Source organism: Corvus cornix, chromosome 3 (genome assembly GCF_000738735.6).
Source record: "Corvus cornix cornix isolate S_Up_H32 chromosome 3, ASM73873v5, whole genome shotgun sequence".
Classification (NCBI taxonomy): domain Eukaryota; kingdom Metazoa; phylum Chordata; class Aves; order Passeriformes; family Corvidae; genus Corvus; species Corvus cornix.
This window is the reverse complement of record NC_047056.1, coordinates 31,292,197-31,317,126: the sequence shown is the minus strand read 5'-3', so window position 1 is coordinate 31,317,126 and position 24,930 is coordinate 31,292,197. Positions and strand designations below refer to the sequence as shown.

At 52.9% G+C, this 24,930-nt stretch overlaps 1 long non-coding RNA gene across 3 annotated transcripts in view; it reads right to left on the bottom strand.

The window, feature by feature from the left end:
* The window catches only part of LOC120411762, a 43,431-nt gene that overhangs the window by 8,057 nt on the left and 10,444 nt on the right, over positions 1-24,930 (bottom strand). For 2 of the 3 annotated variants that reach the window (XR_005604277.1, XR_005604278.1), the window contains exons 2-4: positions 24,640-24,748; positions 22,078-22,345; positions 20,449-20,504 (exon numbers count right to left, since the gene is read on the bottom strand). This is a non-coding gene — a long non-coding RNA (uncharacterized LOC120411762). The remainder of the gene's footprint in view (positions 1-20,448; positions 20,505-22,077; positions 22,346-24,639; positions 24,749-24,930) is intronic. The other variant, XR_005604279.1, reaches the window with a different exon arrangement.

The following is a 24,930-nucleotide window of genomic DNA, read 5'->3' as shown; positions in this document are numbered from 1 at the left end:
ATCAGTGCAAAGAACTCAGACTGGAAAGGCTGGGGAAAAAGAACTTGGTGCAAGGTGAAAAAGAGACAGGGATTTGAAGGAACAGTGGGGAGAGGGACATCATCCTGGACATCACAGGGAACACTAACAAACACGAATGAAAGCAACCCTTGCACACTACTAATGTGCAGAAGGGTCCTGGTGTCTCCCTTTTAATCCTCCATCCATCATTTGAGTTGACAACATATAGGCCCTGCATATAGGCCCTTTCATCTGGCGGTGCTTCTGTCACAGAGCTCCTCATCACCAGCCACCACAGTATTTTGTACAACGTCCTGATGGGTCAGCCACCTACCCCAAAATCTGGGCCAGGCCACCCAGCTGTATGTGTCACAGCAAGTCCCTGACGTGACACAGGGAAGGGGGGGAAGCAATGACTTAGTCCATGCTGGCAAAGGCCCAGGGGTCCCAGCCCCACCTGGCAGCAGAACCTTTCTGCTTTGGGCAGTGGGAGCCAGGACAAAGACACAATCCTAGGCACAGCAGCTGCTTGGAGCACGCTGCCCCCCCATGGGGGACATGCTCCCTGCCTGGCACGGAGACTGTCCGCTCCTTCTTTGTGGCGTGAAACAAAGAGCAGAAGGAGGGAAGGAAGTGACCTCTCTGGAAGCGATTGTAGTGGTGGCATGAGCACCCATCTCTTTCCAAACAGACCAAGCAACGATGCCCCCGGCCCTTCTCCCACCCCCTAATGCCTCCCGTTCACTGCTGGCATCCCCTCTTTCTGTGCCCTCCGACTGTCCTTATGCAACAGGCCGAGTGGGAAAAAAAGCAGCAAAAAAGAAAGCCAGAGCGAGGGAGGGAAGAAGCCGATGGGGCACTGGCTGGCAGGCAGACAAGGAGCACGGCAGGGGCGGCTGGCAGCCCGGGACACGCGGCCTCTGCCAGGGCCTTCTGGGCTGCGGGCATGTACGTGCGGTCAGCAACGTGCGAGCGGCTGCGAGCGGGGCCGGGCACACGCGCGGCGGTGCCGAGCGCCCGGGCTGGCAGCCGCCCTGCCCTGGGCTGGGGCGCGGGGCTCCCTGCACCGGCCCCCGCCAGTGGCCGGCAGCAGGGAGTTGGTGGGACAGGACAGGCTGCTTGTCCCCGGGCTGCGCCTGCCCCCGCGCACATCCCCGGCCGCTGCCACCCAAGTGCGCAGGAGTTTCCAAGCAGGCGGGGGTTCGGCTCTGTCTCACCAGCCGTCTTTCCAGTTTTGACCTAAGAGGGAGAAATAGTGACCTCCACTGTCCCAAGGCCACGCGCCTCCTCCCGCTGGCCCGTGTGCGATGCCGTGCCGGGGATCACGATGCTGCTGCTGCTCGCTTCTGCTTGTGTCAGCAGTTTCAGAGCGGTTCCCAGCCCGGCACAGCTCCCACAGAGCACCAAAGCTCCCTCCCTCCACTCAACCCCCTGTATCCTGGCCACCTCCTGGAGCCCTGTTTGTGAGCATCCTGCCCTGCTCCCAGTTCTCACCCACCAATTCAGGAGCAAAAGGAAGTCTCACCTGTACCCCCCACTCAAAAATGCTTCCCCAAATCACCCAACATTCATATTCCACACTCAGACACAATTTCCCCTGTATTCATAGGGAAGGGAAGGGAAGGGAAGGGAAGGGAAGGGAAGGGAAGGGAAGGGAAGGGAAGGGAAGGGAAGGGAAGGGAAGGGACTGACACAGTGGAGCATTTCAGAAGACATGGTTTCTTCATGTGCACCTCTGGGCATTATGTCACAGGCCAACTGGGAGTTAAGTCTTAGTCTCCTTCTCCTCATCTCCTGGGAATGAATGAGGTTTCCAGATATTTTGGAGACGGTTGGTGTGCTCACTCATGAGTCAGCAACTGTCAGTAACAGTTACGCACACGTGGGTGACACCGCTGGGGTAGGAAAGTCCCTGGAATATCACACACCGGACAATAGGCACGTAGTGACCTCAAACCCACCCTTGGCACAACTAAGAATATACCCACACCACAACCAAGGTGTCCCTACATCCCAGAGAGCACGTAGCACTTCTGCTCTCCAGGCAGGTGGCAACAGTGTAGCTATGCAGGGATAGAGCCCACAGCAGCTCCTGCGGGCCACGACTCTGCGACCAGTGCCTGTCAGCAGTGTTTCTCTGCCATTCGCATCTGCTTTTGCACACTTTTGGGATATCCAACCCAAACAACTGCTCCTCAGAGGGGAGGGGTTTCAGCAACTGAGATCCTCTGAGAAAGATATTCATCCTGCAGCAGACAAGCCCAATGGGGAAGCCGTAGCACATGGGTTTGGGGGTGGCTGGTGCCTTTCCAGAGTACTGAGATGCTCCTGGGCAGCAAGTTACCTCCCTTGCTGGGTGTCACTTGCAGACCAGGCCAGTGGGCATCGCTGCAGAGCCCCGGCTCTTTGCAGGGGAAACACAAAGAAGACTGTGGGCAGGGAGAGGCAAATGTCATGGGGAGGCAGGAACACCAGCTTCAATCGTGCTTGTAAATATTTTATTAATTTCTCAGTTACTCACTGTAGAAGGCCACTATCCAGCCTCTGGCTATCAGAGGGCGAAAGCATTTAAGAGTGTTAAGTGTATAAGCAGGCCTGACAAGTAACAACTTCTGCGTGAAGGCAGCACTTTTCAACTTCATGTCATCACTGTGGCTCGCTAGCCCAGCCCCGAGGCCCTGGCTCTGCCCCTGCCCCTCACCCCTGCCCTGAAGCATGCCTGACTGCCACCTAACACATCATGTACACAGCAGATTTATAACTCATCCTTCTAGTCACAGCAAGGTTTCTTGAAGCAGATGAGTAATTATGTGTCTATAAAACTGGAAAAAGCTAGATTGGCAATGGGCTGCCACCACATTCCCTTCAGTGGCGGCAAACGAGGCAGATCTAAGCACAGCCTTCATTCACTGCATCCTGCAAGCTGCCTTTGCAGTGTTCAGTGAGGAAGAGCGAGCCTTTGATCCAGGTAGCCTGAGCAGAGCAGCTAAGATGGGTAGACATGCAAACAAAGGCTAAGCTCCTGGGTCCAAACCAGCTCTGGAGCGCTCTCCAAATCTGTGGGCTGTTCAGTTCTGTACTTCTAGTGGAAAGGCATCTTGGCCTGTTGGCCAAGGCACAGCAAAGTCCAACAAAAGCGTGTTGGACTTCCTTTCAGACCACTGAGCACAGTGCTGGGGTGACATGGCAGCCTCTCTGCCACTAGGAAAACAAGCAGGTCACTGGGAAAGAGGAAGAAGAGGGCCAAGAAGTAGCAGCTGGGAAGCTGGGATGAGTAGAAAGCAGGTATGAAAAGCGTAAGAAGCGGTGTGGTCAGAAAAGGGAAGGGGCAGAAAGGAGAAGGCAAGTTAAGGGATAAACTGAAAGGACCAGAGGGGAAGAGGTTGTTCAAAGGCAATTTCAGGGGTTGTTTAAACTGAGAACTAACAGGAACAAAGACTGCCTCCATCCATGGTTGCCCAACCCCTAGGCCGGGATCCCAAATTAACAGATGTGTGAATTTAAAACAGATCTTAGAAGGGAGATGAAAGGGTGGGAATTACCAGCATTCAGAAGCCTGGTGGAGATATCCAGACCCAGCGAGGCAAACACAGAAAGAAGCTGGAAATGCAAATACAGCCAGGTCTCTGCACTGAAATCCCTAACACACGGGGGATAAGCAAAGGAAATTATGAAGCTGAGATAGCACATGGGGAAACAGCCTGGCCCTGCCATGTGCCACCAGCGCTGCTTCAGAGGAGCCTAGCACTGGAGCACTCCATTAGGGAAATGTCACTCTGGAAATAGTCTAGTTGGTGGTGAGATCATTCATTCTTCTCAGCTGGAAACCTGACCCTGTTGCCAAACGTATTTTCCAGGCTAGAAGCTGATGCTCATGGAAAACTTTGGCCCTGAGGCCCAAATAGAGATCCTGAGCTTTTCAGTGCCAGTGCTCAGCACCCCAGCAGTCTGCACAGCCATCTCAGAAGTGTCTCTGGCCACGTTGCAGCTGGGTCAGTGGCTCAGCTGGGGAAGCTGAGCACAGCCAGCATGATGGCAAGTCACACACCACACACTGTCACCAGCTCCCAGGCAGCCATGGGCTGGCTAAATTTGGGTTGGCATGGAGTGCTCATTGCATGATCTCCCAAGAGATTTTACAGGGACAAAAGCCTGGCAGTAAGTGGCAAGGGTGTAAGAGGGCTCAAATACCTGGTTTGATATTAGGTCCCCTAGCTTCTATTAAAGGCAGTTAATTTCTCCTGATCTCTGGCAGCAGGAGGAGACATGTTTTTAGAAGCCTTTTCTGGCTCCAAGCATCACGTGAATGAGTGTGGATATGTCAAACTCTCAGTCATGGCTTTTGTCACGAAGTCATGACTCTGCCAAACCACCATCCTACACCTGAGGTTTTGGGCAACTTACACCATGCCATGCCAGGGAAGTGAGCCATTGCATTGGCAGAGCACTCCCCCCAGCCCAGCTCTGCGCTACCTGCTGTCCGTGCTGCTTCAGCTGCTTTTCCATAAGCAGTTGGCCTCAATCCAAAGAAAACAGCAGCAGCGGTGCCATGTCAGTGTAAATGTCTGTGGGAAAGCCAGGCCTGCTGCGGGCAAGCAGTCTTCATGGAGCTCAGGGGGAGGCTGGGCACCCTCCAGGCCCTGTGCCTAATATTTGCCGAGACACCCAGATAATATTTGTATGCAGCTGGCAGGTGCTCAGATAGCTTTGGCTGGGGCAGTATTTGAGTGTGTGGTGAGGATGTGAAACCCTGTTCCAGGCACTGTGGAGCATTGACAGATAGCCAGGGCTGCAGGCATCTACCCTGCCTCCAGCTGAGGTTGCAGACAAGCCCCTGCAAAGCCCTCATCTCCCTCCCTCGCCTTCCCTGCAAAAAGCACTGGCCTGGGGGGACAGGGCAGCCCCAGGAGCCCCCAGTCACTTCGGTCTCAGGCACACCAGGGAGAACCAAGGGACAATACTCCTAAGGAGGAGCTGAATTTGGAGAGTCAGAAGCACATCATTTGGGACGCTAGAGTGAACTGAAATGCCAGGTGTCCGGATGGAAGGGTGGCAAGAGTCCCTGCTCCGGCCGGCAGTGAATAACCATTAGCTGGGCGCCCACAAAGGCCGCTGCCTGCGGGCAGACGTGATCGCAGGCACAGCCTCGGCTCCCGTGCTTGTGGGAACCTGGCGGAAACCCTCCCGGTTTCCCCTGGTCTCGGCTCAGCTGCGCTGGGAGATTTGCATTGGCAGCCGGGTGGCGGGGAAGCTCGCCCGCCCCTCGCCCGCATGCTGCCGGCGTCCTGCCAGTGCCGGCAGCCTTTCGCCTCTGTGAACTTTTTGTCTCTTGTGTGAAAGCGGAGTGTTTATCAAAGGAATCGTTTAAACAATTTAAATGCATCCTAATTAGAAGTGGGCAAATGGAACGAGAAGCCATACGAGGAGCAATACCTTTCGCTTGGAAGCACACCTTTGCCCATGTGCTCTTCTCTCACCTACAGACACCCCGCCCTTCCATCACAGGTCCCTGGGAAGTTCAGCTGGCTAAGTACCTCGATCCACCCTGGCAGCCTGCAGTGTCCCTACAGCTCCACGCTGCCCCCAGCCCAGCTGCGCGTTACGCACGGCTGGGTCAGTGTCCCCTCCATCCCCTCTCCCAGCCTCCCACCGTTCTCCCAGCCCCAGGACTCTGCCCCCTTCCTGCCATCCCTCGTTCCTGACCCTGGTGTCACCTATAGCTGCAACAGCTATTCAGCCTATATCCATTACTAAATGAAGAATCCTCTGTAAAGCAGCAGAAAAGCCCTGGCTGTACAATGTACGCAGACTGAAAAGGGAAGGCTGTTAACACCACTTGGAAAGGGGCCTGCATTTGACAACAAACACAGCCAAGTTTCGAGCTCCTTGCTAATTAGTCCATTAGCTGTGTGAGCAGAGAAAGCCTCTCACCATCCAGCGCCGCTCCACTCTTGTGCTTCAGTCCCATCACCTCAGGAATCCCGTGTCCCATCTCCATGGTCCGGTGCTACGTAGGCATCACACCAGCAGCTGGCCACTCGCCAGTGCCTGCACAGAAGAGCCAGCCAGAGATGGTTCCTTGCTGCCGACCTTCTCCAAGGGACAAAAGCTGCTTAAAAAATGGAGCCAAAGTCCCAGGTGCTGCCAGGATGCCAGGCTGTGGAAGAAGAGGGCACCCTGCAGTAACCCACAGACCTGCTTGTCTGCTAGATGGACATCCCCAGCCCCATGGTGCTGGCAGGAGCCACTGGGAACAGCCCTCTGAAGAAGGTGTTGGGGAGAACCCATCCTGCTGCCAAGAAGCACACTTCCCAGTCATGCTTCAGTGCCTGCAGAGCCGTCAGCCCAGGGAAGATGTTGCTCCCTGGGGCGTATTCAAGCAGGGAGCAAGCAAAACTGTTGTTGTTCCCCCTGGCACATGAACCCTGCACCCCCAGCCTTTCAGCACCTTTCTGGCAACCCAACCAGCCAGTCCAGCAGACAGAGGCTCCCAGTGCATCAGCAGTGTCCATCCATCCATCTGTCCATTCGTCCATCCATCTGCCCAGGGAATGGGTTAAACAGCCTGTGCCACACCCTTGAGGCCAGCCTGGGTTTCCAGGCCTGGAAGGGAGAGGCTTGCAGCTGGGGATCATTACTGGGCAGCCATAAGGAGGGTGGAGGCCTTCCTCCCACACTGATCAGAGGAGCTTTGCAACTGTATGCCCTGGAGCCAAGGGATGAGGTCCAGGGCTTGTTTACCACCTTCTGCGAAACAGGGGAGTTTTGTCCACACCAAGGAGAACATCAGCAGATCCCACCATGAAGTGATGTGTTATGTTCTCCCCAGGGCAAGTGGACCACTTTATGACCACCCAGTCTGATTTGGTTGACTTCTCCCAATAAGAAGGCCCTGATTTGGCTGGTCTGCCTTGGGATATTTTTTGATCTAATATTCTCCGGACCGGGAGGCAAGAGGGGATATTGTGCTCTCTAATGTTTTACTCCTGCTAACAGAGCCCATTGACAAGTCATAGGAACAGATACACCTCTGCTGCCTGAAAATATGGAGCAGCAAAAGGTCTGATTCAGTCCTGCCTTGTGCAGGACTTGCAGGAATCAAGGGAAAAGGACAGGCAGCCTTTCTGACTCGAATACAGTGCAAAACCTCCAGACGCTGCGTGCTCTCTACTCAGACTATCCAAAAGACTTGGAGAAATTTAGCAAAATCCTAAGGGATGAACTCATAGTAGAGGAACTAAGCAGCAGCCATTTTGTTGTGGGGATGGCATGTTGCCTGGACATCCACAAATGAATGGAAACCCACATGCCAAGGGATGCCGGAAGCACGACCTTTCCCTTGGAACGATGGGGAGCTCCACATGAAAAATGGATGACTCAGTCTCCTGAGCACCACAGTCAGACAGGGAGTGGAGGAAGCTGTGGTACTCCTCCAAGCTCAGCCCCTGGAACAAATTTGCCAGATACAAAAATGAGATGTTATGAGATGTTTGGCTGGTGCGGCTGTTTCCCTGCTTCATGCCCTCAAGCAGCAAAGCTGTGCTGGCTGGTAGAAATCAATAGTGTAGACACAATCTACTTGGTTTCCAGTGAGAGCCGGGAATGTCTGGAGGGCCAGTTATAGCTTCTAAGGGTTGAATGGATGTGTATCTCCTCATCCAGCAGAACTGAACCAACTGCTGGGGAAGTTTCATCTTGGCTAAGCAGGACATCCAGAGAAGGTACTTTCCAAGATCTAATTTGTATTATCTACTGTGACCCCCTTCTCCTCCCTTCCAAGCACAGGGATTTTGTAATCTCTGCAGGATGGCCTTATCAAATACTCTTGAGCTGCAATATGAAATCTTGGAGGAAGCTATTCCCCTTGGTTTCATCCTGCACATTACACAAGGGCGATTCAGCCAAGGAGTTTGGAGGAATTATTTATTAATGGGTCATGAGATCACTGACGTTGCTCTTCTGTGAAATCACTGAGAAGCGGAAAACAGATCATTGGCCTCAGGTCCTTGAAAATCATATAAACCTGTGGGGAATGTCTCTGCTGCAGACCTCATCTGCTCTTGACAGATGTTTATACTACAGTGGCCTCTCTCATCTCAGTGCTGTAATCCAGACAACGGTCAGCTCGTCCACTGCAAACGTGCCTCCGTTACACTAACGTATGGTGGGTTGGCTTTTCTGTGTCAGCAAGGTTTAGGGTCTAGCTTTTCCATGCAAACTCCACCCAGCCTCTGTGAATATGCTTACCCTCTGGCAGAGGCACCCACTGCTTGAGCCAGCTTTCACAGAGCATTCGAGTTTGAAGGAGTGGTTTGCACACTTCAGCACCAGGCTGAACCAGCACAGACAGAAGATGGATTCCCCATGCAGGCAATGGCAACAAGTCTGTGTGAAAAGGAAGGTAGCTCAGATCTGCTCTGGACAGCCTTCTGCAGAAGTCTGCAATGGCTGTGATGGACTTCTGTGGGTTCACCTTCACACTGAATCCCTGGAGGACTCTGCAGTTTCATTGTGCTCTCCTGCTGTGAGGTCTAGTGGAGACTGAGCCCCCCTTCTCCTGCTCTCATGAAACCTCATTCAATGACTGTTGTTTACTCCACATTTGCAGCTTACCTTCCATCAGTAGTTGAACTTCAGCCACCACAAAGGGTAGGCTTCCTCCACCTCCTCTCTCAATCTTCACTTGTTATCTACCCAGCACCAAATGAAGGACCTATTCAAGAAGTCCTCCCATCTGATTCTTGTACACAGGAATGATGTAATAAGCCTTTCTGGTTGACTGCAAATTTAGGAGCCTCCACAGTGCAACTAAACTACTGCACTTCCCATGAAAAAATTATAGCAGCCTGCTGTCCTCTGTCAGCTCAAGGGCAGGTCTGTCTGAACAGACTTCATTTAGGCTTCCTGGTGTTGTGCCATATATCCTGAAAGGCTATTCACTTTTTGAAACAGGGAACATGGTGTAGTGTCTAGAAAACATGGCATTGTTGGGAGAATCACTGTTATGCCCTTGTCACCCTGCAAAGACCAGCTGTGCTTTACCATGTAATGGTGCATGATTTAAAACAGGGCACCTGAGACATCATCTAGCTGTATCTCTGCCAAGGACAGGTACCACTATCCAAGCAAGCCTGACGAGTACTTGTAGCATCTTGGGTTTGGAAATTTCTCGAAAAGGAGGTTGTGTTGTTGGAGTTGGAGTGTCTGGTTAGAGACCTGTCACCAGTGGTGTCCCCCACGGTTCAATACTGGGCCCAGTATTGTTTAATTTATCCTTGGATGAAGGGGCAGATGCCTCCTCAGCAAGTTCACTGATGACACAAAGCTGGGAGGAGTGGCCAATGCCCCAGAGGCTGTGCAGCCCTTCAGAAGGACCTCGACAGGCTGGAGAGAGGGACAGGGAGGAACTGTCTGAAACTCAGCAAGGGCAAATGCAGGGTCCTGCACCTGGAGAGAAACAACCCCGGGCACCAGCACAGGCTGGGACCTGACCTGCTGAGGAGCAGCTTTGTGGAGAAGGACCTGGGGGTCCTGGTGGACAACAAACTGTCCATGTCCAGCAGTGAGTCCTTGTGGCCAAGAAGGCCAATGGTATCCTGGGGTGCAGCAGGAAGAGCATTGGCAGCAGGTCAAGGGAGGTGATCCTGCCCCTCTGCTCAGCCCTGGTGAGGCACATCTGGAGTGCTGTGTCCAGCTCTGGGATCCTCAGTACAAGAGAGACATGGAGCTGCTGGAGCAGGTCCAGTGGACAGTAACAATTATTAAGGGACTGGAGCATCTCTCTTAAGAGGAAAGGCTGAGGGAGCTGGGCTTATTCAGCCCCGGGAAGAGACACTGAGAGGGGAGCTCATCAATGTCTATGAGTATCTGAAGGGAGGTGCCAAGAGGATGTTTCCAGGCTCTGCTCAGTGGTGCCCAGCAATAGGACAGGAGGCAATGGGCAGAAACTGATGCACAGGAAGTTCCACCTGAACACGAGGAAGAGCTTCTTTACTGTGTGGGTGACCCAGCACTGGAACAGATTGCCACAACAGAGAGGCTGTGGAGTCTCCCTCAGTGGAGATACTCGAGAACTGTTTGGACACAATCCTGTGCCATGTGCTCTAGGATGGCTCTGCATGAGCAGTGAGGTTGGACCAGGTGAGCCACTGTGGTCCCCTCCAACCTGACCCATTCCATGATTCTGTGATTGTGCGGACTCTGCAAAGCACTCTGTCTTAAGAGAACAGGAGTCCTTAAGGAGATGAAAAGTTTTTCTGATGTCTAACCTTATGTCTAACCTCCTGAACATAGAGAACAACTTGTTTGGTTTCTTTTTTAGACCCTTTTTACAAATGTGAAGGTTGTCACGTTTTCGCTTTCCTCCTCTCATAAGCAGACTAAACAAATTAAGTTCTTTGAAACTTTACTCATAGGTCATGGTTACTAGGCTGCTGATCATCTTTCATGGACTCTAATAGGTGTAAGCTTTTCTTGAACTGTATTACCTAAACTGAATATATCCAGAAAGTATGAGGCTTTCCTAATACTTCATAAAGTGGAATGATTGCAGCATGCCTGGTGCTTGTGGCACTTTTGTTTATATAGCCTAGCAGCAAGCTTTGTTTTTCTTCACATCTGTGTGTCATCAAGTCACTCAGTAATGACACCCACCACCTCAATGATATCCATGTCCTTTTCTGAAGGCCTTGTTGCCCCCTTGTATATGCATACAGAAAATTATCCTGCTGCGTGTGGCTTGCATTTGCGCTTATGAATTGCATCCTGTTTATATCCGTTTCACCAGTGTCACACCCTGCCTGAACTCCCATCCTGAGCTCCAAAGTGCCTGCAACCACCACATGGCAAATCAAAAAAACTCAACGTGAGCCAGCACTGTGCACTCACAACCTAGAAGGCCAGTGGAATCCTGGGCTGCATCAAAAGCAGAGTGGCCAGTAGGGCAAGAGAGGGGATTCTGCCCCACTACTCTGCTTTGATGAGACCCCACCTGGAGTGCTGCATCCAGCTCCAGGGTTCCCAGCACAAGGAAGGACATGGAACTGCTGGAGCAAGTCCAGATGTGGGCCATGAAGTTGATAAGAGGACCAGAGCACCTTCCCAACAAAGACAGGTGGAGGAACTTGGGGCTGTTCACCCTGGTGAAGAGAAGGCTGCATGGAGACCTTATAGGAGCCTTCCAGTATCTGAAGGGTACCTACAGGAAAGCTGAACATGGACTCTTCGTCAGGATCTGTAGTGATAGGACAAGGAGTGATGGGCACAAACTGAAAGAGAGGAAATTTAGGTTAGATATTAGGAAGAAATCCTTTACTGTGAGGGTGGTGAGACACTGGAACAGGTTGCCCAGGGAGGTTGTGGATGCCCCAACCCTGGCAGTGTTCACAGGCAGATTGGGTAAGGCCTTGAGCAACCTGGTCTAGTGTGAGGTGTCCCTGCCCATGGCAGGGGGTGTTGGGACTAGATGATCTTACAGGTCCATTCCAACGCCTTAACATTCCATGATTCTGTGGAATGTAATACACATGTTTGAAACCAACAACCAGGTTGATCATGCAAGTAGCTCTCAGCATTAGAGCCAGGACACATCTTGCTCATCTCCTCCAACCCTGTTGTAGAAGGAAATTAGGCTGCTGCTAAACTCATGTTGACTGTTACTTCTCACCTTGCTATCTTGGTCAGCCTTATAAATAGGGTGTCTGTTCCAGGGCCCTTGCTGGTGCTCAAGGCGGCCTGAAAGTTCTGAAGTCCTGTGACTCCATTTCCTTTACTCCTTTAAAAACAGGTACTATCCTTCTGCCTTTATTCCAAAGTCATCTGGAACCTCACCCCTTCTTCTTAAGATAATTATAACCACATTTAAGACCATTTCAGCCAGGATTTCTGCAGGGCCAAGTAATCTGAAAGGAAGGGAGACACATCTGAGGTCGCTGACAAAAGGATGAGGGAACCAGTGACTCTGCCCCATCTGTGGGGCACGTGGCTCCAACCTCTGCCTGGCTGAGGGAGCCTGCAGGTGCAAGTCCAGCACCTCCTGTGGCACAAGGAGTGTACGTGAGCCTGCAGACAGCATCCTGCAGCATCTGGCTGGTTTACATAGCAGGGAGCTTTTGTTAACATCAGGAGGTTAGCCAATGAAGGGAAATTTTACAATTACACCACACAGCTCTGTTGACTCAAAAGGAAGAGTTAACTTCAAAGCTCCACGTAGCCGGGCTCACGTAGTCCAGCCAGCTGCACAATGAGACGTTTCAGCGGAAGGCTGGGAGTCTGCTGGATGGATGCAAGACATTCACACGGGGCAGATAGCAGCTCTCGCTAGGCAGCTGGCAAACGGGCAGCTCCCAGGAGCCAGAGAGCGCCCTGGGAAAGGGGCAGGCAGAGCAGGGAACAAAGGCTGCCGAGTGGCTGTGGGTGCGACGCTGATCAGCATCCTCTCCATCAGGCTGGAGCTGGCAGCTGCCTCTGGGCGCCCTGGGCGAATGGGCCACTGAGTTCCCAGGCCCCTTGAGGGATGCGACAGCAGTTTCACAAAGTGCAGTTCTGCGCATCAGTGAAGGGGCTGCCCCAGTGTTGCCCCCCTGTCCCAACCACACTGTTTCTCATTTCTTTTCCTAGACAGGATAGGCCCAGCTCTTTGGGGAACCTTTTTGCCTTGTCCCCTTACCTTTAGCCATGAATGAATTTATTCTTTGCCCAGTTCTTGGTCCAGCAGTTTTCCCAGCCGAGCCATGAGAGAGGTAGGCGGAGGGAAACACTACACCCAGCTCTCACTCACTTCTCCCCTGCCCGCCGCAGAGCCAGGCAGCCCTGCACACGATCAATTACAGGGGACGGAAATGCCCCGTGCCCAATATCCGGTGGGGCTGAGTGATGACAGCCCACTAATCATTTCCAGAATTTGTGATTGGAATTAAAGAGCTAGGTTTGCCTTCGGTGAGTGTGGGAAGGGCAGCTGGGGGAAGGGAGTGGCCCATGTTTAGGTAAGGAAGAGATAAAGCTGTGCAGAATATTGCTGTGCTGCTGCAGTGATTCAAGCTGAGAGGTGATTTATGAATTTATAGGACACAGACAGATGTCGTGTGGAACATCTCATGCTAGTGAGCTGTTACAGCTTTGCTGAACACCAGTCTCCCTTCCCACCCATCACACATAGCACCTCCACTTCCAACAACTGCATGGTCCCTCCCCACTTTCTTAAGGTGTTGGGAGGGAGCAGGTTCTGCCTCCACTCTACCAGCACTACCAGCGATCAATTCTGCCTGCTGGCTTGCTTCCCCAACAAGCACCTGCATGCTCCTTCCCTTCTCACCTGGCTTGTGTCCGGGAGAGGCTTCTCACGCATCTTATCCAGACCTCTTTTTCCACTGTCACACTGGGAAGCGTAGACAGAGATCAGCCACTTGCTTTATCCCAGCTGTGAACCTGCCTCACTGAATTTCCTGGTCTTCCTCATATCCCTGGTGGCTGGTTCCAGGGTTGTTGCTTGGCTGCCTGCTCTGTACATCCTTGGATGTAGTACATCCTTGGAAGTACATCCTTGGAAGGAGACATCTTTTATAGTCTTGTGCCTCAGCAGGACCCAGCAGCACCCCAGGGGCTCTGCTTGCACAAGGAGTATTTGGTCAAAAATCAGCTCCTGCACTCCAGACACAAGATATGGCCCAGTGGTGCAGGTCACCAAAGGCAAAAAAAAGCCTTTTTTTATTACCTATGTCACCATGAGACAATCACTCCAGAATAGAAGCAAGGATGTGCTTGCTGACCTGGCTTGTTGCTTTGAAGCCCCTCATCCAAAAGCAGCCACAAGAGGGTCTCTAGGATGTTGCCCTTTCTAAGAACAGACCTGTTTTCCCCTGGCAACAAGCCACTGCCCAAATTTTCTCCCATGCTCCTTTTAGGGGCTTCTCTCATTTTTGTCTGAAGGTACAGGTCTGGTCTATAAGGTAAGAAAAAACACCCCCGGTCTTTCCATATATCCCCATCCTGGGCCCCAGCTATGAAGCTCCTCTGAAGGGAGGCTAGTGGCAAAGTCCTGCGGAGACAAGCTGGAGAGAGCTATGGAAATAGAAGCCAGCAAGAGGGTGGGACGCCTGGAGGGCTGCAAAGAAACTTTTAAGTAATTGTTTCAGAGGAAGAAGAGATTGGGCTGTGGAATGGAAATTAATAAACTCTCTGCAGGGCATGTGCAGGACAGGCAGGAAGCCTTGGGACACTCCTGGAGCAGGGCAGCCAGCTCCCGCAAGAGCAACATCATATGTAACACCCTCGTGTCCGTGCTACACACAGAGTTTTGGCAGCACATATATTTTGGGATGAGCCTCACTGCCTGATTTCCAGATCAGGATTTTACAGAGATTACTTGCTCCCAATTTCAAACCACTGCAGATGTGACATGTTTCCAAGCTTCAGGTGGCCACTTTTTCCCAACTGCTGCAGGCAAGGCTGGGACATCCTTTAGCAGAGATCTTCCCTGCATAGCCTGCTAAAGGCGGAGTTTGACAACCTTCTGCAGACCCTGTCTTCTCCAGGTGGGTGAGGAGGATGTTTGCAAGGAGCCCGGGATGAAACCACAGTCTGGGAGGTCTCTTATTTCCCCTCACAGCATTGGAGTTGAGCTCAGTGTGCTGCTCAGATCCACTTTGTGAGGGCTGCTGTTTGATGTGAAATCTCCATCCCAAGTTCAGGGCTTGAGATAGATACAATTAACAGGTTTCATGTAGAAACCGAGGTAAAGGGGGATGTCTGCTGGATGCCAGGCCAAGCCCTGTCCGGGATCACGCCAACACACACATTTAGGAGAGCAAACATGTATCAGGAGTGTGAATTAATTACCCAGGCTCAATTATCACCACTGTCCCTCCCTGCCTCTCAGGGAGGCTCACTTCCTGTCGCAGTGCCAGGCTGCACGTACAGGAGCAGGGCTCTGGCTAAGGCTTGCCTAGGAATCCCAGGCAGTGTGCCCCCATCTCCACACCCTGGCTGCTCCCTCCTGAGCCTGGCAGGCAGGGCAGAGCTGTGGGGCAAGCTAGGCAGGAGGGTGGCAGCAGCCCACTTGTGCCTTTCACCTGCTCCCGTGGGACTTGCTCCCAGCTGGTGCCAGCTCCCCGCAGGTGACCATCTGGGATGCAAGTCACTGGCTGACAGGGCCGAGCAGAACTGGGGGATGCTGGGGTGCTGGGGCAGTGCTGCACATCTTCCAGAAGAGGGGTGGTATTTGTGCAGGGCCTGCGTGGCAGTAGGGTCTTGGCAGCTGATGTGGGAGAGAGAGGACCTGGACCAGCCCTTCTCAGATGAAGAGTAAAGCAAGGAGAGACCCCAAAGACCGAGGTGTGGCATCACATGTCAGGCATTGGGAAAGGCCTGCAGGTGCATCCTGAGGCACAGGGATGCGTGGAAACAGGGACATGTTTGCTCTGCTCCGACTGCCAGAGCCACACTGAGGGAAGGTTCCTCCTCCCAAAGTCCCACTTCAGTGCATCCCTGAGCTCACAGCAGAACTGGCTGCTCGCACTAACAGGACTATGCTCCTCCGAAAGTGGAGGTGGTGAGGGGTGGGAGAACCCAGTCCTACCGCACTGCAGGGTTCCTCCCCCAGGCAGCGCCATCTCCTGAGCCCTCCCTTGGCTCCTGATGGGCTGCATCTCCTGTCACCCCACAGTCTCCTCCTCCACCATTGGCCACCAAGAGCTGAGTCTATTGGTGTTGCTTGGATCAGCCCGTCTAAGGCTGATCCAGCCAGGGATGTTACTGAGGAGCTGGCACAAAGAAAACCCTGTACCACTGCCCAAAGATTCCCCATATGCTTCAAGAGCAAAATCCCTTTAGCTTGTAAGGAAGATGCAGACAAGCTTGTAAGCTTGTTCAGCAGCCAGCACCCTGTGTTCACCCTCCTAGCACCCCACCAAGGGCCTAGGTCAGTACCAAAACAAGGAGAACGTAGTATGTCCCCAGTGTCTAAAGAGCCCCACAGCTCTCTGAAAGCCCTCATGCTCCGCATGCCCCACAAACTTCTGCAAGCACTGGCCACACTGGAACTGCAGCTTGCAGAAGAAGAGGGCTTGGATCTTAAGGAGAACTTGGACAATGTTAAAATCTGGGGAGAAAAAAGACCAAGCTTGGATGTAAAATAATCCAAAGAAGAGAGAAAGTTTGTAAGCAGCTCAGAGAAGGAAGCTTGTGGGAGGACAGGGAGTGTGCTCCAAGGGATGTCATGGTGCAAGGTCTGCACAGGCACAGCAATTCCTGTGTGCAGTGAGCTCCTGGAGCAGCAGCAGGAAAGGGATTAAAACACGAGTCAGGTGGGCTCTTACTTAGAGGAAGGAAATGGTACAGAGGACAAACACCAGCCAGGTAAGTGAAGAAAAGTGCCGCCACCTCCTCTGCTGAAACACTGCTCTGATCCTCAAATACCAGGGGCTTCTGCAAGAGGAATCAGCAGCATCTCCTAGAGGAAGGGATTTGCTCCAACTGCCCAGCTCAGATAAACAGAAATGGGGGAGCTCCTTGACACGCTGACTGATAAAACAGAGCAGCAGCCCAGGTACTCAACTTGAGAACACGTTCTGAAACACCCTGCCCCCCTCACGTCCCTTGCCCTCCAGTGACATCTGTCTGTGTACTCAGCACAGCCACAGCAGGCAGCCCTGCTGGTGTGCAGTACGAGGCTGGAGACAAGCACCAGGGCTGCAGCAAGCTGGTGAGCTGCCCAGTGCAAAAGTTCCTTGTAAGAATTTACTGCAAATTTCTTGACTCCTTTGGCATCTCCCCCAAGCACACAGCAGGGTACTGATGGGGACAATGGCTCTTGGGCTCATAGGATGCTTGTCCCAGAGAGCATATGTGCTGTCCTTGCAAATGGCATAGCATACTGCAAAGGACTCTCTATCAGTCCTGAAGGATGAACCCAATCTAGCATTAAATCCAGCTGGCTTGAGTGCCAAGAGCAACAAAGCTCTGGTCCCACAGACTTCAACATGAGTCATTTACCCCCAGCATGGAGCCTGGACCACGTCCTTGTAGTGACTAACTGTTGGCACCGCTAGCTCAGAGGTGTCTATATATGTTCTATACCTGCCCAGCTGATGTCCTTTCCTGGAGAAAAGTCATCCCACACACAAACAGCCCTTGGGCTCTGCCACCAGTGCTGTCCTGCACAGCTCCTGCCCTGTGCTACCTTACCCTGCCTTGACTGGCGGACAGCAGAGCTGTGCTGATTGGCAGCATAGTTGGTGCTGTGGGTGCCTCACCTCTCCCTCCCTGGTGCTGCAGCTGGTCACAGAATCACAGGATTGTAGTTTGTGGGAACAATGACTCTGTCCTGAGACAACAGTGACAGCAGAAATCCTCATAATGCAGTATGTATGACCACTGATGCTGGTTGCTACCCTCAGTTCGAGGCCCACAACACCTCTACTTTCTAGATCCTCAGCATTTTGTTTTCCTTGCCAGGGCAGACTGTGACAAGCTTTGGTTATTTAAAGAGACTCACTCCCAGTCAGTACAAGATTTCCTTGGCCATCCCAGTCCCACTGGCTGATGGGCATCTCACACAATCAAAACACAGTGTATCTATGTCCAGCCCCAAGTCCTCAGCAGGATGAGCAAAGGGCTCTTCTCCAGGGTCTCTCTGGTGTTTTCACCCTCCTTCTCACTGGGAAATACTAACCCACAGGAAAAGCAAAGTCCCCTCTGTGAACAAACCAACCCCAAAGACACCAACCAGACTAGAGTGCAAGACACAAGGAGACCCCCACAGCTGGGGAGAGTAGCAGCACAAGAGATCTGAGCCATGCCATGGCTCCCAAAAACCTTCTTCTACCCCACCTGCTTCCCAATACCCCTACCACTGCCCCAGTTCCCTTTCTCCCTATGCCTGCCAGGTCAGCCCACAGCTGCACTCACTGTGGGATTCAGTAATTCCCTGACATTCAGCACTGTGCAAGGTGACCAGGAACAGATGTATATGAGCAATCAGAGAGTGGGAGATCTAATACCGCAACCAACAGCACACTGAGAGCGTGTAAGGCAAGGGAAGGAAAAAAAGAAAAAAAAAAAAAAGAAAGAAAGAGAAGAGAAGGAGAGAAGGGAAAAAAGAAAAAAAAAAAAAAAACCCTAAACCACAGACGGCTCAATACTTTCCATGTGGTGCCGCTAAGGAGGAAATCGGCCTCCATTTGCTACGTGCGGAGCCGGGTGTCTGCACAGCGGCCGGGAAGAGAAGGGAGCCTGTTTCCCAGGTGGGGAGGAGGGGCTGGCGGAGGAGCTGCAGCCGGGAGGAAGGTGCCTCCCACACCCACGCGGGACGGGGGTGGCGGGCGAGCTGCAGGTGGCGGGGCCGTGCCGGCGGTGGCTGTGCTGCAGGGGCACCTCCGCAGGGGCTCCCGGGGACCGGGTGCGGCCGCCCCGCTCCAGCGCTGCTCCGCTCGGGGAGGCCGCCTGGGGGTCCCGCACCCGCTCCCAGCGCCAGGGGCTGCGGGAGACCGGCTCCTTATCCAGCATCCCGTCTTGCTGCTTGAGCTGGGGTGCCAGCTCTGACCCACCCCTCCCCGTGTGGTACCGGGTGCATTTCCCCACCGCTCAAAACAGGGGCCAGGGGAGGGGAGGACAAATTTCCCAACCCCCCTGCGTCCCTCTGAACGGTGTGGTGAGTGGGACGAAGGCTACAATGTCCCCCCCGCTCCCTTCTCGTGACTGCCCCTCTGGCCTCTGCACCCACCCAGGGTGCTGCCAGAGTGCCACGGCAGCTGCTTGTTGCTGTGCCCTGTCCCCTCCCTGGGCCTCCTGCCCAGCCCAGCTGCCTCTGGGGGCTGCTGCCCCCACCTTTCACCCCAGCTGGCATCCATTTCTGCTCGGGCAGGAGAGGGGGAAGGGTGCTCCTGCCCAAGGTCCCTATCTGAGGCACACCCAGATTGCTGCTTTCGGGATGATGGCAGAGGATGCAGTACCTGAGGGCAACTGAAGTCCCCCTGGAATTTTGAGGGCTTATCCTGTGAGGTGCTGAGCACGGCAGAGGATGGGGTTCCCCTCTCTCCAAGCACTCCTTTCTCACTTCCACCAACACAGCAGCTACCCCTTCTTCATCCACAGACCTGTTTCTGGGCTGGTGCCACAGGGTCTGTGCCCTTCACCCTGTCCCATAGCACAGCTAGACATGCTGCAAAAGCCACCCCTCCTTGCCTGCCCCCAGCACCAGGGTGGGGCCCACTCCTTGTGCCAGCCTGGCTGGGGCAGGGAGAGCCTTGGGCTGAGGGGTGGCACCACATTACCTCATGCATTTGGATCAGGGGGCAAAGTCCCTGATCAGAGGTCTGCCACAATCACACCTGGGCTGTGCAACCCAGGGAAAGTCCATGGTGTACAAGATGAGCAAGGTTGGGTTGAGGGCAGGGGCTTAGCGTGGGGACCAGGGCACAAGCAGCCCTTCCCCCCTGCCCTGGGCACCTCAGGGAAAAGCAAAGAGGTCTTTGCTGTGGCCTCACTGCTCTCATATCCAAGCCGCTGTCCATCACAGCCCACAGAGCACACGGGCTTGACTTCGGGAGACTTCCATCCAAATCGCTTCTCCAGCTGTGGAGAGAGCGCTGGGAAAGGCTGGGAAAATACCTTCTGCTGCCTGCAGCAAACACCTCAGCTGTGAATTGTAAAGTCAGCCTGGTTCCACTCCAGGCTGCTTAAACACCAGCCCAGACCCCTTGAGTGCCTTCCCCGTCATATCTGCAGGATCACAGCTGCTAAGGAAGTTACAGCCCTCCCAGCCCCCTCTCTGGGAAGCCACTACTCTGTCCCAGTTTGACCCGTGTCCCTGGGGCCTTGCCTAATCTCGTTTGCACAGGTGGGGGACCCTTGTAATCCACAGATCTGCATCCATGCCAGGTAAAGCACAATCAACCCTTAGGCTATTGCTGTTTCCTGGGAAAAGACAGGATTAGCAGGGCCAAGTAATGGGAAATCCAAATGGCCCATTTCAGAAACTGTCAGCTACAGGAAAGGTTCTGGAGGGGAAGACAATATTTTGATGGCTGTGGAGTCTTTTTAAAATTTATCAACCATAAAACACAGACAAGAAAGACAGTGTGTAGCACAACCCATACCATTTTGGCTGGTCCACTTTTCCCACAGTCCTGCTCATCCTCGGAAGACCCCATGTGATGGGTGCCAAACCCACTGCAGATTTTTGTGGGGCACACTGGGGTACAGATCATTTGGCAAAGCCTTCAAGCCTTCTGTGATATGCAGAGGAAAGCTTCAGACTGATACACGCAAGTCTCCAGCACCCCAGTGGAGAGAGGAGGATGCCACCTGAGTTCTCAAAAACGTCACTCAGTTCACCTCCCCACCCACAAGACCTTCCAGCAATTATGCTGTCTGTAGGATACCACAGGAATCAGGATCCTGGGCAGTCCACCCCGAGGCCCTCCCCAGCCTTTTGCAAAGAGCAGAACTTACCTCCAAACACCTCCTGACATGTGGGACTCTCCCCATTGGGATGTCTCATGGTTCCCCTGCAAACAAACAGTCACAGCTGGAGACTCCTGAGCACCTTCTGCAATGAAGAAGGCTGTCAGGCCGTGAGGGTGTGTGTCCTAGCTCTGCAGCTGCCAGCCAGCTCCCACTGGAGGGGCTGTCCAGCTCTGTATTCACCACCTCTGTGCTCTACAGGATGTACACTGTGGTCGAGAGCTGCTGGTGCCTATTGAGGAAGGTCCAGTCCATCTGCCTGCAGGATGGGTGACCCCCTCACCACATGCAGAGCTCGGAAGCAGCCCCAGCATAACTGGGTGCAAGGCCATGAGACAGTGGCTTGGTTTTCCTTGGGAATTAACATGGTGCCCATAGGAGCTAGCAGCCCCCCAGCAAAGCACAGGGACTTCCAACAAGGACCCTAGTTCATCTTCCAGGAAGGTGTAGGGCAGCGACATCTTCTGCTTGCTGGTGGCTGAAGGCACAGTGGGGATGATGCCACACCATGCTGCCTGTGGGGAAAGCACCCACTTCTACTGGGCATCTCTCCCTGTGTTGGTTTATTAATTTATTTTTCATTTTCCCTCCCTCCCCTTCTTCCTCCTCCTTCTTTCCCCCTAATCCATGAACAAGACTCTCAGAGCTAGAAGAGAGGAGAAAACCAGCACAGCTGCAGATGGGATCAGCGGCGTGCTGGCAGGCAGGCACGCACAGCTGGGAGAGGGGAGCACGCTCTCACACACACAAAGCAGCACCAAATGGAGCACGTGGAAGAAGGCCAGCAGAGGCTGGTGACTCACATCCCCGGCCTCCATCAGCTTCTTCAGCAACACCAGTAGATGACCGAGGCTGGCAGGAGATACCACAATGCTGGAGCCGTGCTCAGCACCCACAAGCCACCCAAGCAAAGGATGGGCAAACTCTCCTGACCTCAGGGGCTGCTCATCACATCTTGGTGGCAGCCAGATGCAAAGCACCACATTATCTTCTGTGGATCCTAGTCTAAATATTTATTGCCTTGTCCAGGCCCTGACACGTCCCTCCTTTCTTTTTCATTTGTCAAAAGCATCCGTATCACCAGTGGCAAGAAATACTTAAATGGGAGAGAGATGCCACAGACTCAGCACATGAGCAGAAAGGAAAGTGTAGTTTGCTCCTCGTTGAGCACCCAGGAGACATGGAGAGCCCTTCCCATGGCAGAGGTGGAGAGTAAGGAGGTCGTTGTGAAAATTATGGCTGCACCATGAGTTCCTGCTCTCCACCTGTTGGGCTATTCTCTCCCCTCCTCAAACACCCCAGTGGCACAGCAGGGCCTGGGATGACTGCCAGATTCTCCTTGCTCAGAGGCTATTCAGTCCTCCAGAGAGGAAAAAGAATGCTCATGGGAAACGGTCAGCAGAGCAAAACCAGCACCTCTGAGGACACAGAGCACTTTTGCAAAGGGCAGTACTGCTCCCCAGCCATGCCTGCACCCACCACAGCACCACCACAGCAGGGTCAGCTTCTTGCCTTCCTTGCCTTCTGTGACAGCAGTGGCCTGTGCCAGGGCACAGCAGTGGTGCAGGACGGAGAGAAGGGAAAAGGGCCCTGAGCTGAGGCAGCATCTGTACCCACCTCTCAGTGCACAGTGTTTCAGCAGCTGGTGCTAAACAAGGACTTCAGGCTTCTCTCATCCTCTGTGACACTTCCACTGCTGCAGTGCAGCCCTATGCCAGTTGCTATGGCCCAGCTGTACATCCCGGTGCTGGGCTCCTTGCAGGATGACTTCTTCCCAGTCCTTGGCAGCATCGCTTCTGTTGGGATGCTGACTCCCTGGCTTGACAGAACACAGAAACACCACAGACCACCAGAAGAGAAGTTGGTAAAGCACCATTTCACCGAGCTGCAGAAAAATGGGAGAGGATATTATACAGCCCTGAGCAGTGGTACAGCCTCGTCCAGCCCTGTCTGCCCCTGGAGCCCCCATCTTCGGCCATTTGCTCTTGCACATCTGCACTTCCCAGCACACACTGATCTGTGATGCCTGGCTCTCCTCTTCCTTCCCCTCCTCACCCTGCTGTAAGGATCACACAGCCTCCTGCTGATGCAGGATGTGTTGCAGGATACACCACCATTCAGAGCCGCCATGAGGTGTAAGTTTGAGGTAGCTGGAAAGCACTGGTATAAGCTGACCAACTCTGCTATGCCTAAGAAATAATACTATGTCCACTCCAGGTGCCATCTCCAAACCAAGGCATACAACTCACAGGTTAGAGATGGGGCACTGTCATTCTGGCTTGGAGGAAAAAGAAAGTGAAGGCAAAAGAAGATCAAAGTGTAATTTCCCTCAGCCTGACCAAACATTATCTCCATTCCAGCAGCTCTATGAAAGCAATGACACAAGGGACAGGCATTGCAGGTAAGCCTGCTCCTGCCCAGCACTGTGGACTTGCAGTCACTCCTCCCATGCCAAGTGCTGTTATTCAGCTGGTTTTAACTAGACCATGCTAAAATGTTTGGGTTGAACTTCATCTTGCTGGGTAGCTGCCTAATGCTGAACTATCTAAGCAAATACAGTTATAAAATATATAATTTCAGCCAAAATGATTCATCTACTTCCAAGAACATTGTAAGGGGAAATGCTTTGGTTTCTCTTGCTTTTGTTACAGAGAAATCTGATGACCTTTTCTTTGAAGAGCTCTTCAAGCTGCATGTTTTTGGCATGCAGACTTGAAGTTTGGCAAAAGGAGAAGCAGGGAAGGCCTTTGGTTTAGTCCAGATGCACCCTTTGCTGCCGCCAAATTTAGCCAAGTCTTTGAAATACTCCGTTTCACATGTGCTTCCTTAAGGCAGTCTTATAGAGCTTACCAGCCGAATTCCCTGAAACCTTTCCCTTTCAGGATGCGCTCCAGCCAGGGGCTGAGCAGGATTTCCACATAAGCAAAGCTGTGGATTGCTGCAATCCAAATCACAAGTCCAGTCCATCCCTGAGACTAGGCAGCTCCTGCCACCTCACACGCCCCATCCTGGCTCAGGCAAAATGAGCAATGCATGCACAGGCAGGTGGGGAAAGGGGCTGACTGGACCAAGAGACAAACAAAGGAACTGCTGGGAGGAGGGAGGATTTGGGATGGGAATTTGACTGAAGGGAAAGTGGACTGAATCTAGGAGGGAAGAGGAATGTGAACCTCCATGAGGACTCAGCATGAAGAAATGCAGCCAGCTGAGAGCACAGCACAATGATGCAGAGGATCCAGCAAGGTTACAGCCCTGGAGAAAGCTGGGGTATCCCAAAAACCAGAAGAAACAAGGAGAGGGGCAGGAGGAGGGGGCAGCCAGCTGCTGAGTATTACAGCAATAAATGAGGCAAGCACTCGGTTAAACCAAGAGGTCTTGGAGGGCACTGCAGGCAGAGCTGATAGCCAGAAGGTGCACAGGGAGCACAAGGGCTGACTTTGGGGGTGTCAGGACAAGACCACATCTGCAAAAACGGTTTCTTTAACACGAGGTACGGAGGGGTAGCGGTGTGTCATGGAAATACACTGTGAGTGCTCATCCTGGTAGGGGGTGAATCAGTCCTGCACCATGATGTCCTGCTAGTGGAAACCAACAGAGGCCTTTAAGTATGAGCTGAGAATCTACCAGGGGTGTGCAGGCTTCCCTCTCAGAAGACAGAGGAGGGAATTCATCAGAAAGTAACAGCCTGTAAATCAGGACACTGCTCCCAAACAGGGAGGGACACATCCTGGATGCTGTGGTGCAAATGAAACTCTCCAATGTGTCTGAGGCTCAGAATAGCACCATTTGTTTATTTATTTTCATTGTGATGGCTCTGGTTTTGCTTGGAAGCAGCTGCACTGAAGTCTTCGCAGCTCTGAGGACTCCAATCTCAGCTGTAGCCCAAAGGAGGGCAGAAAGTTTGGAGACATCCAGGAAAGCATTTGAAGCTTGCGAGCCTTGCTTTGCACTAGCATTAGGAGCCCCCTTCACAGTCACACTTCATTAGCTCTAGGAACCAGTGCAAGCAGACATTAGCCTTTCATGGGACCACTGTTCTCCATGGATGAGCAGTCAACACTACCAGTCTCTGCTTTTGCTTTGTTTTTCCCTTAAGGAGGAAAATTTTCCTACCACTTTCTTAAAAATAAAAGAACGCAAAAGCAACATACATTAAAAAAAAAAAAAAGCAGCGCTTACCCTCATAAAGCAGCAAAGCCTTTTCATTTTTCCCCCAGAATCCCACAGGAAGCCCAGAACAAATCCAGTCACTTTTTCTTAGGAAGCACATCTCTTCCTGGTCTCATACCTAGGTAAGAGCAGAAAGTCTGTATTCAGGCTGTGTAAGCAGCATCGGGGTGGCTGGTCCATCTTCCAGCCAAGGTGCCAGCCAGTGACTCATCCGCCATGGAAATCAGGGTGCATGAAGCAGAAGAATGGAGAAAGCAGTGGTCCATGCTATTCCAAGTGTGTCACTTTGCCAGGAGATGT